Genomic DNA, 16,784 nt, shown 5'->3' with positions numbered 1-16,784 from the left:
GAGCAACAACAGAGAGGTTACATCAAGACTGCGTAAAAGGAGGATCTAACCTCAATATGGTGAAGTCCCATTCTAGCATTGCAGCAAGAGATAGGACTTAGGTCTAGTTTCTCTAGACAAAAATTCATAAAGACAGTTGGCATAATATCCCAATCAAGAAATAAAGGCTTAAGACATAAGTAAACATAATAAAGCCCCTAATACAATGAATAAATAGTATGAGTCAAGAAACAATAAAACCCCAAGTAGGTGGAACTGTATATAAAGCACTGTGCCTGGAGTCAGGAAGACCCAATTCAAATCTAGCCTCAGAAACTTACTAGCTGTGTGACCTTAGGCAAGTCACCTAACCTCTGTTTGCCTCAGTTTCCTCAACTATAAAATGAGGATAATAATAGTACCTTATGTTCCTTCCTTCTCTCTTTTCCCTCTGCCCAGACGATGGCAGCATGGGTAAGTGCCATGGTCTTCGTACTGCTAGAAAGCTCCACAGCCACAGGAGAGACCAAAATTGCATGACAACACAAGAAAGCTCATTTGGCCTTGAAGGCCAATCTATTTGGAGAAGCATCTCATGCAAAAGGGATTGTCTTGGAAAAAGTTGGTGTGGAAGCCAAGCAGCCCAATTCTTCCATCAGGAAGTGTGTGAGAGTTCAACTGATTAAGGAAGGCAAAAAATCACTGCCTTTGTTCCCAATGATGGCTGCTTGAACTTTATTGAGGGAAATGATGAAGTTTTAGTTGCTGGATTTGGTCAGAAAGGTCATGCTGTTGGTGATATTCCTGGAGTCCGATTCAGGGTTATAAAAGTTGCAAATGTTTCTCTTCTGGCCTTGCACAAGGGCAAGAAGGAAAAACCAAGATCATAAAAATTGTATGATGTCGTTGTCATAGTAAAAAATTTTCATGTAAAAAAAAATTTATAATAGTACCTTACCTTGCAGGGTTGTTGTTAGGATCAAACGAGATAATAAAAGGCTTAGCTCAGTACCTGGTTAAAAAAAAAAGCAGGTAATATATAAATGTTTATTCCCTTCTTTCCAGGTGGAAAAAATTATACTATAAGTAGGGCTTCAGAAAAAAAAGAACTGATTCATTAATAAGGATAGATGTAAGATCTCTTGCCCCTTGTCCATGATAAAGCACAATTGATGGATGGATATATTAATGAATGAGTAAGGGTAGATAAGAAATTATCTCTGCCTGATTTTCTTTGATATCCTAATGGATCTATGATTTCATTGCTATGGAAAATCCCTCTGCTGTAACAGATTAAAATTCATATTTTTCCTTCTTATTTTGTGCAAATACTATCCTCTTTCCATTAGTCCTTCACAAATGATCTATCCAACATACTGAACAAAATAGCACTTGGTACAACCAGTCTAATTCATTTCAAATATGCCCAACCAAACCTTCTAAAAATGATTGGTTAGATCAGAAGAATCCCACAACAAATCCTACCTTATGTCTTGGAGGAACTAAAAAACTCCCAGCATGAGTCCTTACATGGATGCGAGAAGCTTAGGGCTGGCAATTTCGAATTTTGGGGGTTAATCAGAATTCTCTTTGATCTATCACCCATCTCCTTCATCCAAAACCAGGATTATTGCCCATCAGTTAAAGAGAGATTTGTCCTAAAAAAGGTAGTGTGCATTATGGGAGCCGCATTAACCTTGGAGGTAAATAAAGGTCCAACAACAATTTGATCCACAAACTAGAGGTAACATGGTGCAATGGGAGGCACAAGGGGGTAGAGGAGAAGGGATACTGTATTTAGAATTGGAGTATTGGTTCAAATCTTGGCTCTGCCACTTAGAGTTATTATGACCCATCATCAAGTCGCTCAACTGCTCTGGGCCTCAGCTCATTGTCAAAATGACATGACCCCTAGATTGCCTTCAAGTTCTGAGTTTCATCATCCTATACACTTCTGCACATGTGCACTGCCCTCATAGTGAATCAATATGGAGGATTCACTGTATTGCTAGTAATAGGAACAGGTATCTCCCCCATCAGAGAAGGGACAATTAAAAAGCCCAGAGGCAGAAAACCCTTGGAATAAGGCTAATTATAGGGAGGTAATGAATCAAGGTGTGTAAAATACTAAATTTGTCTCACACAAGGGATAATCTAAAATGTCATTCTTTTATGACAGTAACATACAAGCTATAATTATGCAGCTATAGATTTAGACAGATGCAAACACTGAGGCATAAATATATAATGATGCATTATATGGAAATTATTCAACAAATTCTTGAATATTTTAAAACTTGCCTTATTATCTGTCATTTATACACTGATGAAAGGATAGTTGGCTTCACAGCATGAACTCTGGAGTACTATAAAATACTGAGACGACTTATGAATCATCAGAGAAAGATTCAGGTATATTCGGCAGGGTTTCCATTAGGAGGCAGCATGGTATAGGAGATAAAGAGCCAGCTTTGATGTCTGGATAGACCTGGTTCAAAATCTGCCTCTGACTAGAACTACTTGACCATAGCCAAATTACCTAACCTCAGGGGGCCACCAGGTAACTCTGAAGCTATGACCTGCTTATCAGCTCTGATGGAGAAAGACTGTACAATAATTAAATTGTAGGTCTAGACCAAAACAAAAAAGTTTCTGTTAAGTATTTTTTTACTGGAATAAATATCAAGTCAGTGAACTAAATTTTTTTTTCTAATTCTGTCCAAATCGGTGACACATGAATGACATATCAAGTAATTTTAACAAATACTTTATTAATTGCCATTCTTCAGCCACACTAGAGCATAAAGGCTTTATCATAACTGAGATCAGTTTATAGGACTGAATTCTATGTCAGCAGATTTTTATTCAATTAATAGGATGGCCTGGTTAATTCCATAAAAGGTGGGACGTGAGCGCCCTCTCTTGTTTAAAAGAAAAAAAGCTATCTCGATCACAAAAGTTTACGAGGGGCTGCACAGGAAGTAACTAGAGAGAAATCATTTCACAAGCTTTGAATGCCCTCTAGTGCCTAGTCTATGCAATACAAGACGAAATGGAAAATTCACAAGGACTTGAATGAAGTGCCTGGAAAGGGCTGACAGCCAATCTTGTTAAGCTGAGCTAAAATGTCTGCTGTTCCCTCAATTATCAGGTATAATATAGGCAAAAAAAAATTTTTTAAGGAACAATTATTGTTGAATTAGCTGGATAATTTTGACTTCGAAGAATGGACTAAATTAATGTGTCCCTGAATTACAGCATCTAATAATCCCTTCTGCCCATCCTCAGTCTATTATATACTGGCACTGTACTTCAGCATAATAATATTCACAGTAAAGCAGATTTTGACATAAAGGAAGCTCATCTCAAATCTAAAGTGATTTTGCTTATAAAAGCAATTTCCAGGCAGAAATCCTTAGGAAAATAGTACTGAAATAGTGGGGTTCTGGTGTTTGAATGTATTTCCCCTCTCCACCTCCCTATCCAGTACTTACTTCTCTGAAAGGGAATAAATTAGAAATGTGCCATAACACCAGGAAAAAAAGGTGTCCCTTTTAAGTAAATACAACCCAGACTCATTAAAACTCAGCAAGAAGAAAGTACTCTTTATCTATATGGTATATTTATTTATTTACATGACATATAAACAAATAACACTGGTGTGATTTCATCAAAGCAAAATCTTTTTTTTTTTGAAGCTTGATTTTGAAAACATAAATAAATAAAATCAACTAAGAGGGAGGTCTCAAGAAATGCTACAGGGCTCTGTCTTTGTCACAGTTCTGTTTGATTGTTGTTGTTCAGTAGTTTCAGTCATGTCTGCCTCCTCATAACCCCATCTGGGGTTTTCTTGGCAAAAATACTGGAGTGGTTTGCCAATATCTGTTCAATATTTTTATGCAATGAGGTGGAAGAGGGTAGAGAGGACGTGATCGTTTATTGTATTTTATTTTTAAGACTAGGTCTCCTCCTCTCCCAGACTGGAAGTGCAGTAGCCACTTGTGGGCCCAGTCCCAAGAGTGATCAGCCCCAGAAGCTTTAACTTGATCCTCCTATTTTGGCTTAATCAGTGTGGCTGTCCTCTGCACCTGGGAGCTCATTACATTAGTGACAGACTTACTATGGACACCTGATTGGTTTTAACCCTACAGCATCTCAGATCTCCCAAACTCGAGTAATTAAGTTACAGAGACCACAGTCATATGCCACCTTACCCAGTGTACTCGTCAAAATTGTAAACAACAAAAAGTTGAGGGAAACAGCTAACATATTTGTGGATAGAATCATGGTCCAAAAAGATCTCAACAGATTGTGAGATGGACTAATGCTAACAAGATGAAATTTGTTTAGACATTTCAAAGGACCTGTGATTGCTAATTCATATGTGTAAGTATTCCCTCTCTAATTCCTCTCTCTACTAACGCAGCTGGCAACTCTTCATAGTTTAGTAGATGGTCTTTAAGAGTTGATGTTGGAAGAGAATTCATCTCCGTTTAGTCAATCTAGTAACAGGATTCACCTAACCTAAAAAGGCTGGTCCTCAGGCAACAGACGTCTTTCCAGTTTGTAAGAATTTGCCTTCAACTGATATAAGTTTTACAAAGTCACTTCTGCTCTACATTGAAAAATCAGAGTAGGTCTTGAGTGGAACAAGATAAAATTCAGCAGGGCTAAATGCAAAATCCTGCATATGGTTTAAAAAAATTAATCAACAAAAATATCAGTTGTGTTCTGTACTACAAAAAAGTTAAGGTAAAGAAGACTTTAGGATGTTTTCCCCCCTTAGGCGACGACAAGCTCAATATAAGTCAGCAGTATGATGGAGCAACTGAAAACAACTGTAATATTAGGTTGCATTACTATGGTATAGTGTCTAAAATGAGGACTATACTAACTTTCATGTATTCTACTGTGGTCAAACCATGCCTAAAGCATCGATCAATTTCTGGGCACCATGTTTTTGTTTTGTTTTTTTTTATTTTTTTTCCAAACAAAGATCTATTTTCTGTCCCATTGAGAAAGCAATAAAAGCAAAATTTCCTGTTGCAAACATGTAGTCAAGAGAAACTAATTCCTATAGTAGTTGGCCATGTCCAAAAAAGATACATCTCCATATTTTCACTCTGCAATCTCCACCGCACTCTGAGTCCATCACCCTTCTATCAGGAGGTGGGTTACATGTTTCATTATGAATCCTCTTGAATCAGTGGAGCTGTGAATTGGTCCAACCATTCTGAAAGCATCAAAAAAAGATTTTAAAAAGAGAACTCTAATGTTTTATACACACACACACATAGCACATATATTATGGCAGCAGAGAACTGGAAACTAAGGAAATGGCCATCATTTGGGGAATAACTGACAAAATTATGATATATTAATGTATTGTGCATTGAGAAATGAAAGGGGCAGTTCAAGAGAAAACTGAAAATATTTATATGAAGCAATGAAGAAGGAAGTGAGCAGAACTAGGAGAATAATTTATATGTAACAAGAACATTGTAAAAATAAACAACTTTGAAAGACTTTATGATCTCTGGTCAGTGCAATGACCAATCAATTTCAATAAATCAAAGATAAAGCATGCTACCCACCTACTGATAGGTGGTAAAGTCAATACACAGAATGAGACACACATTTTTAGATATGACCAATATGGGAGATGGAGAGAGGGCTGGACATAGAGTCAAGAAGAACTGAGTTCAAATCCAGCCTCAGACACTTACTATCTGTGTAACCCTGGACAAATCATTTGATCTCTATTTGCCTTAGTTTCTTCACATAAATGGGGATAATAATAGCCCTACCACACAGGGTTGTTTTGAAGAGTAAATGGGGAAAAAATTGCTAAGCACTTAACACGTTAGCTGGCACATAGTAAGCATTACATGAATTTTAACTACAATCATTATTATTATTAATTTGTTACAAAATTTTGTTTTTCTTTTTTTCTGAGGGAAGAAGTTAGAGAGAATGGTAGGTAGAAAGGAAAGAAAATAAATGTCTGTCCATTTAAAATAATAGTTAATTGTTTTTAAATAAAGTGGTATTTCTTAAGACTTCTGGAAACATGGGGAGGCTAGGTGGCTCAGTGAATAGAGCACTGGCCCTGGAGTCAGGAGGACCTGAGTTCAAATGTGACCTCACACACTTAACACAAAAACTAGCCATGTGACCTCGGGCAAGTCACTTAACCCCAATTTCCCTCCAAAAAAAAAAAAAGACTTCTGGAAACATGGTTGGTCATTGTATTGACCTAAGTTCCTAAGACTTCCAACGTTGTCTTTATAATATTGTTGTTTTAGAAACTGTTCCCTTGATTCACTTTACTCTTCATCAGTTCATATGAGTCTTCCCAGATGTCTCTGAAACCATCCCCTTCATCATTTTTTATTACAGAATCATATTTCATCATATTAAGATACTATAATTTGTCCAGTCATTTCCTATTTGATGAACAACCCCTCAGTTTACCATTCCTTGCCACCACAAGGAGAGCTACTATTAATATTTTTGTATATATGGGTCTTTTTCCTCTTTCTTACACTTTGGAGTAGAGACGTAATAACAGAATCATGAAGCCAAAAAGTATGCACATTTTAATTGCTTTTTGGGCATAGTTCCAAATTGCTTTCCAGAATGATTAAACCAGTTTCTAACTCCACCAACAGTGCATTAGTGTTCCTGTTTGGACACCATGTTTTAAAAGTCATATTCAAAAGTATATATAACAGGAGGAAGAGTTTATATTACTGCAGTTGTATTATAGAAGTTTATACAAACCCTAACAATTTCACTAAAATAGAATATCAGCTCCAGGTGTTAATTAATTAAATTTTTTAAGATAAACAAGAGACAAGGGTAATCAGGTTTATTACTGGAACAAGTTACAAAATCAGTGTATTTAGTATAGTGACAGAAATGATCCTGGACAATGTTGGCTGAAGGGAAGTTCCAATCTTTTGTCTTTCAATCCCCAGTATCTAGGATTGTGTCTAGCACAGAGTTCAATAAGTGTTTTTTGTTTAGTTGACTTAGGTAGAAATCTGAGATGAGGATCTGGTTTAAAAAAAAAAAAAGGAAGAAAAAAATGCAGGGGGCGGCCAGGTAGCACAGGGAGTAAGAGCACCAGCTCCAGTGTTGAGAAGACCTGGAGATCAAATCCCGGGCTCAGACACTTAGCACCCACCCAGAAACACCTGGCCGTGTAACCTTGAGCAAGTTACTTAACCCCAATTGCTTAGGGGTGGCCAGGTGGCTCAGCGTGTAAGCGCACTGGCTCCAGTGTCGGGATGACCTGGATCAAATCTGGGCACAGATACTCAGCACCACACCCAGAAATAACTGGCTGTGTAACCTTGAGCAAGTTACTTAACCCCGATTGCTTTAAAAAAAAAAAAAGAAAGAAAAATGCAGGAAAAAAATAAAAAAGAAAGTTTTATGGAAGTAGAACTAAAAATGTGATTAAAGGATTTAAAACAATGGATTTTGACCTTTCAGAGTAAAAAGAAAAGAGACAATTTTGACTACCCTGAGATCATCCTGGCCACAAAATATTTTAGTGATTGATAACAGTGTCATGGTACTGCCCTGGATAATGGTCCACAGTAAAGGAAAAGCTGAAAGCTGGACTTGAGAAAGCTAAAACAATGTTGGGAATAAAAGATAGGAGCTACTTTAGGAAACAGATCCATACATTAATAGAAATATTGGTGTCTGATAATGACTGCTGACTAACTGACAAATCAAATCTACTTTCCAAGCAAAATGGTAAAGAAAACAGTAGCAAAAAATCATAAATGTTGCAGGGGTTGAGGGGTATGCTGCAGAAATACAGGCACACTATTGTATTTTTGGTGAAGCTGTGAATTAAAAAATCCATTCTAGAAAACTAATTGGAATTATGCTTTAGAAATTAGTAGAATGTCCATACTCTTTGACCCAGAAATCCCACTATATATACTTCAAGGAGGTCAAATAGAGAAAAAAAAAAGTTTCCATATACATCAATTTGTTTTTTGGGGTGACAAAGAAGTAGAAACAATGTAGGTGCCTATATGGGGAGTAGCTAAACAAATCACAATATATACATATGGTATATATTAATTGTTTCTTACAGCTTAATAAGATTCCTGCATTAGAATGAATATGGAATGAAACTCTGAATAAAAATAATTCAGAGAATACTTATGTGAGTTAATCCAGAGTGAGGAAAGCAGAACCAGGAAAACAATATACACAATGACTATAACCATATAAGTGGAAAGGACAAAAATAAAATTAAATAATATGCAATTTTAATGACTAAGCTTGACCCTGAATAACAAAATTCTGCTACCTTCCTCCTTTGATGAAATGGGAAAGTATGACTGTAGAATGTTGCGTATAATATCAGACTTGTTTGGTAAATTGATTAGTTTTGTTGAATTCTTTTTTTTCCCTTTTTCTTTTTTATTCCTTGTTATAAGGTTCTCTGGATACAGGAGGAAGAAATGCTATTTTTAGAGGCAACTAGGTGGCACAGTGAATAGAGCAGCAGCCCTGGAGTCAGCAGGAGCCAAGTAAAAATCCAACTCAGACACTTAACACTTACTAGCTGTAAACCTTGGGCAAGTTACTTAACCCCAACTGCCCTGCCTTCCCCCCTCCAAAAAAATGCTATTTTTAAGATATACAGGCAATGGGGTATAGAAATCCATATTGCCCTACTAAAAAGTTGGGGTGGGTGGAGGAGAATATAAGAGATAGCAGATTGGGGTAAGGGGTATTCAGGAGGCTTGCTTTCTTGGGGTGGGAGGGTATGAAAAAGAGGGGGAGAAAATTTATAACTCAAAATCTTGTGGAAATGAATGTTGAAAACTAAAAATAAATAAATAAAAGATTAATTTTTAAAATTCAATCAAAATAATAAAAAAAATTTAAATTTAAATTGTTTAAAGAAATGCTATTTTTGAAAATAAAAATAATATATTTAATCAATATCATATTGCTTGTCTTCTCAATGTGTGTGGGAAAGATGAGAGGGAGGGAGAGAATTTGGAATTCAAAAAAAATTTTTTAATAAATGTAAATTTGAGGGCGGCACAGTGAATAGAGCACCGGCCCTGGAGTCAGGAGGACCTGAATTCAAATCCGACCTCACACACTTAACACAAAAACTAGCTGTGTGACCTTGGGCAAGTCACTTAACCCCAATTGGCCTCCAAAAATAAAAAATAAATATAAATTAATAAATGAGGCTTTTAAAAATAAAGTGAATGTGTTAAAAAAAAACGTTCAAAATTTTTAGAAAATATGGTCACCACGGGACAGCTAGGTGACATAGTGGATAGAGTGCTAGTCCTGGAGTCAAGAAGACTCATTTGCTTGAGTACAGATCTGACCTCTGATACTTACTAGCTGTGTGACTCTGAGCAGCTCTCTTAACCCTGTTTGCTTCAATTTCTTCATCTGTCAAATGACATGCAGAAGGAAATGGTAATTAATAAATTATTATTATAATGTATTATTATTATTATTATAAAACATTATCTTTGCCAAGAAACCCCAAATGGGGTCACGAAGAGTCAACACAATTGAACAACAATAAAAATGGCCACCACTTCCCTCCCAACTTTTTTTTTTGCCAGACCTGTGATTTCAACAATATGGAGAACTGCCAGGAAAAAAAAATTGTCTATAATTTATAGTCTTAGAGAATTGCCTAAGGTACTGAAAATTTAGAAGTTTGCCCATCGTCAGAGCCAGTATGTATCAATAGGGAGAATTTAAATACAGGTCGTCCTTGTGTCTACTTTGACAGACCGCGGCTCACCTTCTGTCTAACACCATTGACATGACAACCTCACTTTTAGACCATTCTTTCTCTGATGTTCCTTTGTCACAAAATTTTTTTCTCCTTGGCATTCTATCTTCTTTCTGGTGACAGAGGCAATGATCTCTTCAGACCTAGAAAAGAGAAATTAGAGTCAGAAGAAAGGAATAACTTTATTAAGGTTACATAGCTTTTAAGTAAAGGAGCCAGAATTTGAAGAATAGGCCCTGGGAAAGATTGAAGGCAAAAGGAAAAGGGATTGGAAGAGGATGAGATGGATAGATAGCATTATGGAAACAAAGAATGTGAACTTGGACAGACTTCAGAAGATAGTAAAGGATAGAATGACCCAGCGTGATATGGTCCATGGGGTCACAAAGAGTTGGACATGACTGAACAATAACAGCTAATTCCAAGTGCTCTCTTTTATATCATGTGACCTCACACAGAGTCAGCCCTCCTTATGGGTCACCTACACACCATCTTCACATGTGTGCACCTAAAAAAGCTACCCCAGGTTCAAGATACAATTTGGTCTGCATCTACTCAAAACCATAGTTCGTGAGCCTTCATCTGTGTTTTTACTTCACCAGCCTGTCAAATGACACAACTCATTCAAAGCAAAGACATTCTGAAAATGCAAAATGAAATAGCATAGTAAGAAAAGTAGCAAGGATGGCTAGGTGGTTCAGTGGATAGAGCACCAGCCCAGGAACCTGGAAGACCTGAATTCTAATCCAGCCTCAAACACTTACTAGTTGTATGACCTTGGGCAAGTCACTTAAACCCTGTTGCCTCCAAAAAAAAAAAGTAGCAATAGAACAATGCCTCCCATAAATCTAGAACATACTCCACCACAAATGTACAGACATCAGTGAGAAGTCATATATAGTGAGTATGTGTGGAAACACACATAGGGAACATAGGCTACCAAGGCCTACAATAGGTACCTCTAACCTTACAAGGCAGCTTACATCTCCTGGTAATATCATCAAAATGTTGTCTCTCAGCTTTCTCTGTTAATACATCCCCATCCAATATCACATAATATTTCTTCTGCTTCCTCCTGGGAATCACAATTCTTCTGTGTTTTGCCTTGCCTCTCTTTTTCTTTTGGGCTCTTCTCACCACTGCCTCCTATTTGGGATTCAGTTGGATTTCTCAGATGACTTGCTACACCTTCCCTGTCACAGGAGTGGGCTCTACCAAGGAAAGAAGGAAAGAAACATTTATTAAGTATCAACTATCTAACAGGCACTGTGCTAAGCACTTTACAAATATCTCATTTGATCCTTACAAAAACTCTGGGAGGTAGGAACTATTATTATTCCCATTTTACAGGTGAGGAAACTGAGGCAGAAAAAATTTTTAGACTTGTCCAGGATCATACAGGTAGTAAGTGTCTGAGGCCGGATTTGAACTGACTCCAGGACCAGGGTTCTATACATTGCACCACTTTAAGGCAGGACCCTCACACACCCAATCATATAACTAGGGAAATGCAACTTTCTACATGGAGAAAAGGTTTGTCATTTCCCAGAATTTCAGTTCTAGGAGCTAAACTCCTTTGGAACATAGATCAGTCAGGCAATTAACTAGGGTCCAGAAGAATTTAGTCTGTTGATGATTTTAACCTTCTTCCTCCTGCTAGCAAAATCTACATTTCTGGGGCGGCCAGGTGGCTCAGCGAGTAAGAGCACTGGCTCCAGTGTCAGGATGACCTGGAGATCGAATCCAGGGCTCAGACACTTAGCACCCACCCAGAAACACCTGGCCGTGTAACCTTGAGCAAGTTACTTAACCCTGATTGCTTAAAAAAAAACTCTACATTTCTAACTCAAACCTCTCTTTGATTTAAGGTTAGAAAATCCCTGTAATTCCTGTTGAGGAACCTCCCTTATAAGGATCCTGTGTACCTCAAACACTTTTCAGGGAGTTCTGACAGAAAACCCCTTAAAATTTGTGTGGAACAAAAGTACTGCTGTTTCAGTCCTCCAACATTCACCCTGGGTCTCCCACACAAAATGATCAAGTAGGAGAAGGGAAAGAAGAAAAAAGGGTAGGTAGGGCCATTGCAAGATGTCGACCTGAACCTCAATTCCTTTTTCTCCCTTCTTGCCTTTCACGTGTAAACAGAGCTGGAGCAAACCTCTCAGGTGGCTGTAGGGCTAGTCACCTTACACTTTTGTCTGAGTTCTTCCTCCCTTTCCCTATGTTGCTCCTAAGTATGACTTAGAAGCCCCACACCACCTCGTGCTTATTTTGTCAATGATAATACCCACTGAACTGCTCTCTTTTCTTCTGACTGTGCCACTTGGTTTTCTGTTCTGTCCATCTTTCCAGCTGTGTCTATCCCTGCATTTTTCATAACCACCATTATGACCAGCCAGATTTTCCCTCTCCCCTAGGTCATATGTAAATCTAGATTGTTTTTGGTTCCTGTCATTACTACTTATTCTTTTGTACTTTCATATCATTACCTATGGTATAAATTCATCTTTTTTTTAACTACTGATCTGAATTCTTGCCTTTGATTATCTTACATTACATTTTGCTTTGTTTATATAATTTAAATGCTCATGCTCTTTTATTTTCAATCAATTAAGAGGGATTCATTTGGAGTATATTCTATTTTCCATGCCTCTTAACTCTATTAATAACTTGGAGTATGGATAATATTTCAAGGTACCTAGGTGACACAGGAGGCAATATGTGAGGAAGATGAGAGGTCAAATCAGGTAAACTTGATATGCCATAAGCATAGGGAAGGGATAAGAAATGCAAACAATTTGGGAAGATGGGAGAGAACATAGATTGGTCTAGATTCAGTCTAGTCCCTGACTTTCCATCTATCTTGCTTCTTTTTTTTTTTAAGCAATCAGTGTTAAGTAACTTGCTCAAGGTTACATGGCCAGGTGTTTCTGGGTGGGTGCTAAGTGTCTGAGCCAGGATTCAATCTCCAGGTCTTCCTGACACTGGAGCCGGTGCTCTTATTTGCTGCGCTACCTGGCCGCCCCTTATCTTGCTTCTTAATCAGACATTGACTTAGCACAGTGCCTGACATATAGTAGGACCTTAATAATTGCTTATTAACTGACTTCCTAGCCTGAATCTCTGTTCAAGGAATTTTTCTGTTTAGTCACAGCCCTTTGGGTTTTATCACTATGAAGATGACCTACTAATCTGACTTTTGTTTCATTTTTGGCCATCTGATCTTCATGAAATCTTTGAGGGGTGGCTAGGTGGTGCAGTGAATAGAGCACCGGCCCTGGAGTTAGGATGACCTGAGTTCAAATCTGACCTCAGATACTTAACACTTACTAGCTGTGTGACCTTGAGCAAGTCATTTAACCCCAATTGCGCTGCCCTCCTCCTCCAAAAAGAAGTCTGAAATTTCTCTGCCACCTAGGCATAGACTGTGCTACCTCTTGTACAATGCTTCCTCAAACCAGCCTGTCAGTTCTCCCTCGGATAGTAAACAACAATATTGTCTAGTGCCTTAAGTAAACAGCCTTTGGTTAACAATGGCAGAACAGCATGACAAATCATAAACTCTAGCATGGTATAATTGAAAAGTCATTAGAAGATCTGGCTTCAAATCCTTGACTATCATGCTTACAAATTGGGTCACCTTGGGCAAGTCATTTAACCTTGGGCCTCAGGTTCCACCTCTGTAAGATCTATAAACCTACAGTCTCCACTTAGCACAGAAGATGGGAATTAAATCAGTCACTCATGGCAAGATTGCAGGACTAGATTGGGTTAGATAGCCTCTGAGTTCCTGAGAACTCCTCCTGAGTTCCAGAGAACCAGAGAACTCTGGTGACAGCAATACCAGACTTGAAGATCTAGTAAGGCTGAGACTATATCTACATTTATTAATCAGTCAGTGAGCATTATTTATTTATTTATCAAACATTTACTATGTGCCAGGCACTGTGCTAAGTGCTGGAAACAAATAAAAACAAAAACACAGTCCTTGTCTTCAAGAAGCTTGCTTTCTAACAAGCCAGATAATAAGCAAAAAAATTGTACATTCAAAAATAAATAAATAACAAAAAATGTATATATGATGCAAATTGAAAGGAAACTGAGAAGAGGGGACATAGTACAGAGAAGAAAGGACTATGCCTAGAAACACTTCCAGCATAAGGTATTTGTGATTCAAGTAAGTCAACCTCTGGTTTAGGCTGATTCTTGGAATCAGCACCTGTTAGCCCCTAAACTCTTCGGCCCAGAGGGCAGAAAACTTACTAGGATCACTGATCCACCAAAATTATTTATGAACCTCCATCCTCAGGAATTTCCTACAGACCCAGCCAGAGTAACCTTGATGATATACTGCCTATTAAATGAGGCTGCCCATTGTGTTACTGATACCTTAGTGAAAACAGTCCCCCACTTGACAACATGGAAGGGTTCTTTCAGGAGTTAAAAGGTGCTTTTGACATCTTTCTAAACTCTCCCCCCTCCCTTGCCTTCCCTGTTACTGTAGAGGGAAACACCATCTTCCAGTCCCTCAGGCTCACAAACTAGGAGCCATCGTGGATTCCTCACTATCTCTCAACCCCCATATCCAAGCAGTTGCCAAGACTTGCTGATTTCCCCTTTGCAACATCTGAATATGCCCAGACCTTCTTTGTCTTTCGCTTCATTTACTGCAATAGCCTGCTGGTGGGTCTGCCTACCTCAAGTCTCTTCCCACTCCAATCCATTCTCCATTCAGTCACTTAAGAGATTTTCCTAAAATACAATTCTGATGATGTCTCATACACACACACACACACACACACACACACACACACACACACACACACACACACACCACTCAGTAAACTCCATTAGCTTCCTATTACCCCCAGGAGCAAATACAAAATGCTTCGACATTCAAAGCCTACCTTTCCAGTCTTCTTACACCTTACTACCCATCATATACACTTCAATCCAGTGACACTGGCTTCCTAACTGTTCCACAAACAAGACACTCCATCTCTCAACTACTGGCATTTTCTCTGGCTATCCCCCATGCCTGGAACACTCTCACCTCCTCCACTCTGAGTACGGACTTCCTTGGCTTCCTTTAAGTCCCAACTAAAATTCTGCCTCCTATAGGAAATCTTCACCAACCCATCTTCATTCCAGTGCCTTCCCTCTATTATTTCCTATTTATCCTATATATAGCTTGCTTTGTATATATTTGTATGTTGTTCTTCCCCCCACCACCACCATTAGATGGTAAATTCCTTGAGGGCAGGGACTTCTTTTGCCTCTTTTTGTAACTCAGCACTTAACACCGTGCCTAGTACATAAATAAATATTTATTAAATTGAATTCTTAGAAATGACTTAGAAATGGTTTGCCAACTCTAGCACATGTAAGAGAATATGGCAGAAGTCTCCCTAGCTGACTAATGTACAAAAAGACTTTATAATCTGAGAGAAGCTATTCATGTTCAGAGCTGTATTTGTGTGATGGAGACACCACCTTGAGAGAGCCAATTACCCCAGCACTGTCATATTGCCCACAAGAAATTAAATTACTTTCATTCTATAAAGGAACTCTTACAATGCTAGGTTTGCTGAAGACTATTTTTAATTTTGCTTTGTTTTTGCTTTTTGGAGGGCAATTGGGATTAAGTGACTTGCCCAAGGTCACGACTAGTTTTTGTGTTGTGTCTGAGGTCAGATTTGAACTCAGGTCCTCCTGACTCCAAGACCAGTGCTCTATTCACTGCACCACCTACCCGCCCTGCTAAAGACTATTTTTAATAGACTATTTTCAAATTCACTATCAGATGCTTTCCCAGACTCTACAATCTCTGGGCAGAAGCACTATGGCAAAAACCCAAATCTGGGCACTCAGCTGCTCAAGCACCCTGCCAGGACATTCTGCAAACTATAAACTTTGCAATCACAAATCCCCAACCAGTGATTAGATCTAATTCACCAACCCTGGGCAAAGAATACCTACACTCAGACCCAGTTGTCTGCTCTCCATGGCATCCAAGAGCCGTTCATTCTTAGATGGATTCTGGCACCTCTGATCATGCTCATACTCTCCTCCTGGTAAGGCTTGTTAGGCAGTGATCAATTTCTACCACTACAGAATGGTAGCAAGCCATAGGAATCTTTTAAATATCTTGCATAAAGTTATCCATAACTTTTTGGAGATCCTGACTGCAGCAGGATATCAGCTGGTATGCCTAGGTATATTAAGAACATGATCATGCCAAGCATTCAATGGTGCATCTAACAGGCTTACTGCAACTCCTGAAAGCTGTTCTACATTCTGGGGAAAACACAATATTAGATTTCATATTAGACCTGCCCCTGTCCCAGAGATATAATTAGAGGTATAGAGAAGGTAGATCCCTTACCAAGAAGGTTCATTTCCTCCCCTGTGTTGATCTTCCTACTGCAGCTGAGACCACCCATCCATTCCCAAAGGTTTCTTGCTCCACAACCATCCTTCTTACATTTTCCTCTAATATGTTTCTGCAGAATACCTCATATTTCTGAACTATAATATTTATGGTCCTTCAGGTAAAAAAATCACCTTTCAATGGTACAACACCCCCCCCCCCCCCCAGTAATGTCGGGCAGGCAGAACACACCAACCAAAACCTGGAATAGTATCTCTGGTGCTATGCCTCTTGTGACCAAAAGTACTGTGACATCCCACTACCCTCTACAGAATTTGTGTTATAATAATTCAGTTCATTTGTTCATAGGGTGTGTCCAAAACACACTCGGGGTATGTCCAGGACAAACCTTTATATACAGACCATGGTTCCCAATCAGTCTTTTCCTGCACTATGATCTCCACAGTAAATGACTCTCTGGGACGGTTTGATGTGAAGAAGTCTTACTTGTAACACACTCTTCACACAACCAAAGTAACATATGAGGATAGGGCTCACCACTAGCTCATACCTAGAGAACTAAATCTCTCCCTCTCTCTCTCTCTCTCTCTCTCTCTCTCTGTCTCTCTC

The 16,784-nt window shown here is 38.5% G+C and overlaps 1 long non-coding RNA gene across 2 annotated transcripts in view; it reads right to left on the bottom strand.

The window, feature by feature from the left end:
* Positions 1 to 3,595: 3,595 nt before the first annotated feature.
* The window catches only part of LOC138143827 (uncharacterized), a 76,225-nt gene continuing 63,036 nt past the window's right edge, over positions 3,596 to 16,784 (bottom strand). For both annotated transcript variants that reach the window (XR_011163801.1, XR_011163802.1), the window contains 3 exons: positions 9,794 to 9,927; positions 9,376 to 9,429; positions 3,596 to 5,212 (listed from right to left, as the gene is read on the bottom strand). This is a non-coding gene — a long non-coding RNA (uncharacterized lncRNA). The remainder of the gene's footprint in view (positions 5,213 to 9,375; positions 9,430 to 9,793; positions 9,928 to 16,784) is intronic.

This window comes from Petaurus breviceps, unplaced genomic scaffold (assembly GCF_028583685.1).
Source record: "Petaurus breviceps papuanus isolate PSGF00001 unplaced genomic scaffold, PetGlider_PUasm1.0 90667, whole genome shotgun sequence".
In the NCBI taxonomy this organism is placed as follows: Eukaryota; Metazoa; Chordata; class Mammalia; order Diprotodontia; family Petauridae; genus Petaurus; species Petaurus breviceps.
This window is presented reverse-complemented; position numbering and strand designations above follow the sequence as displayed.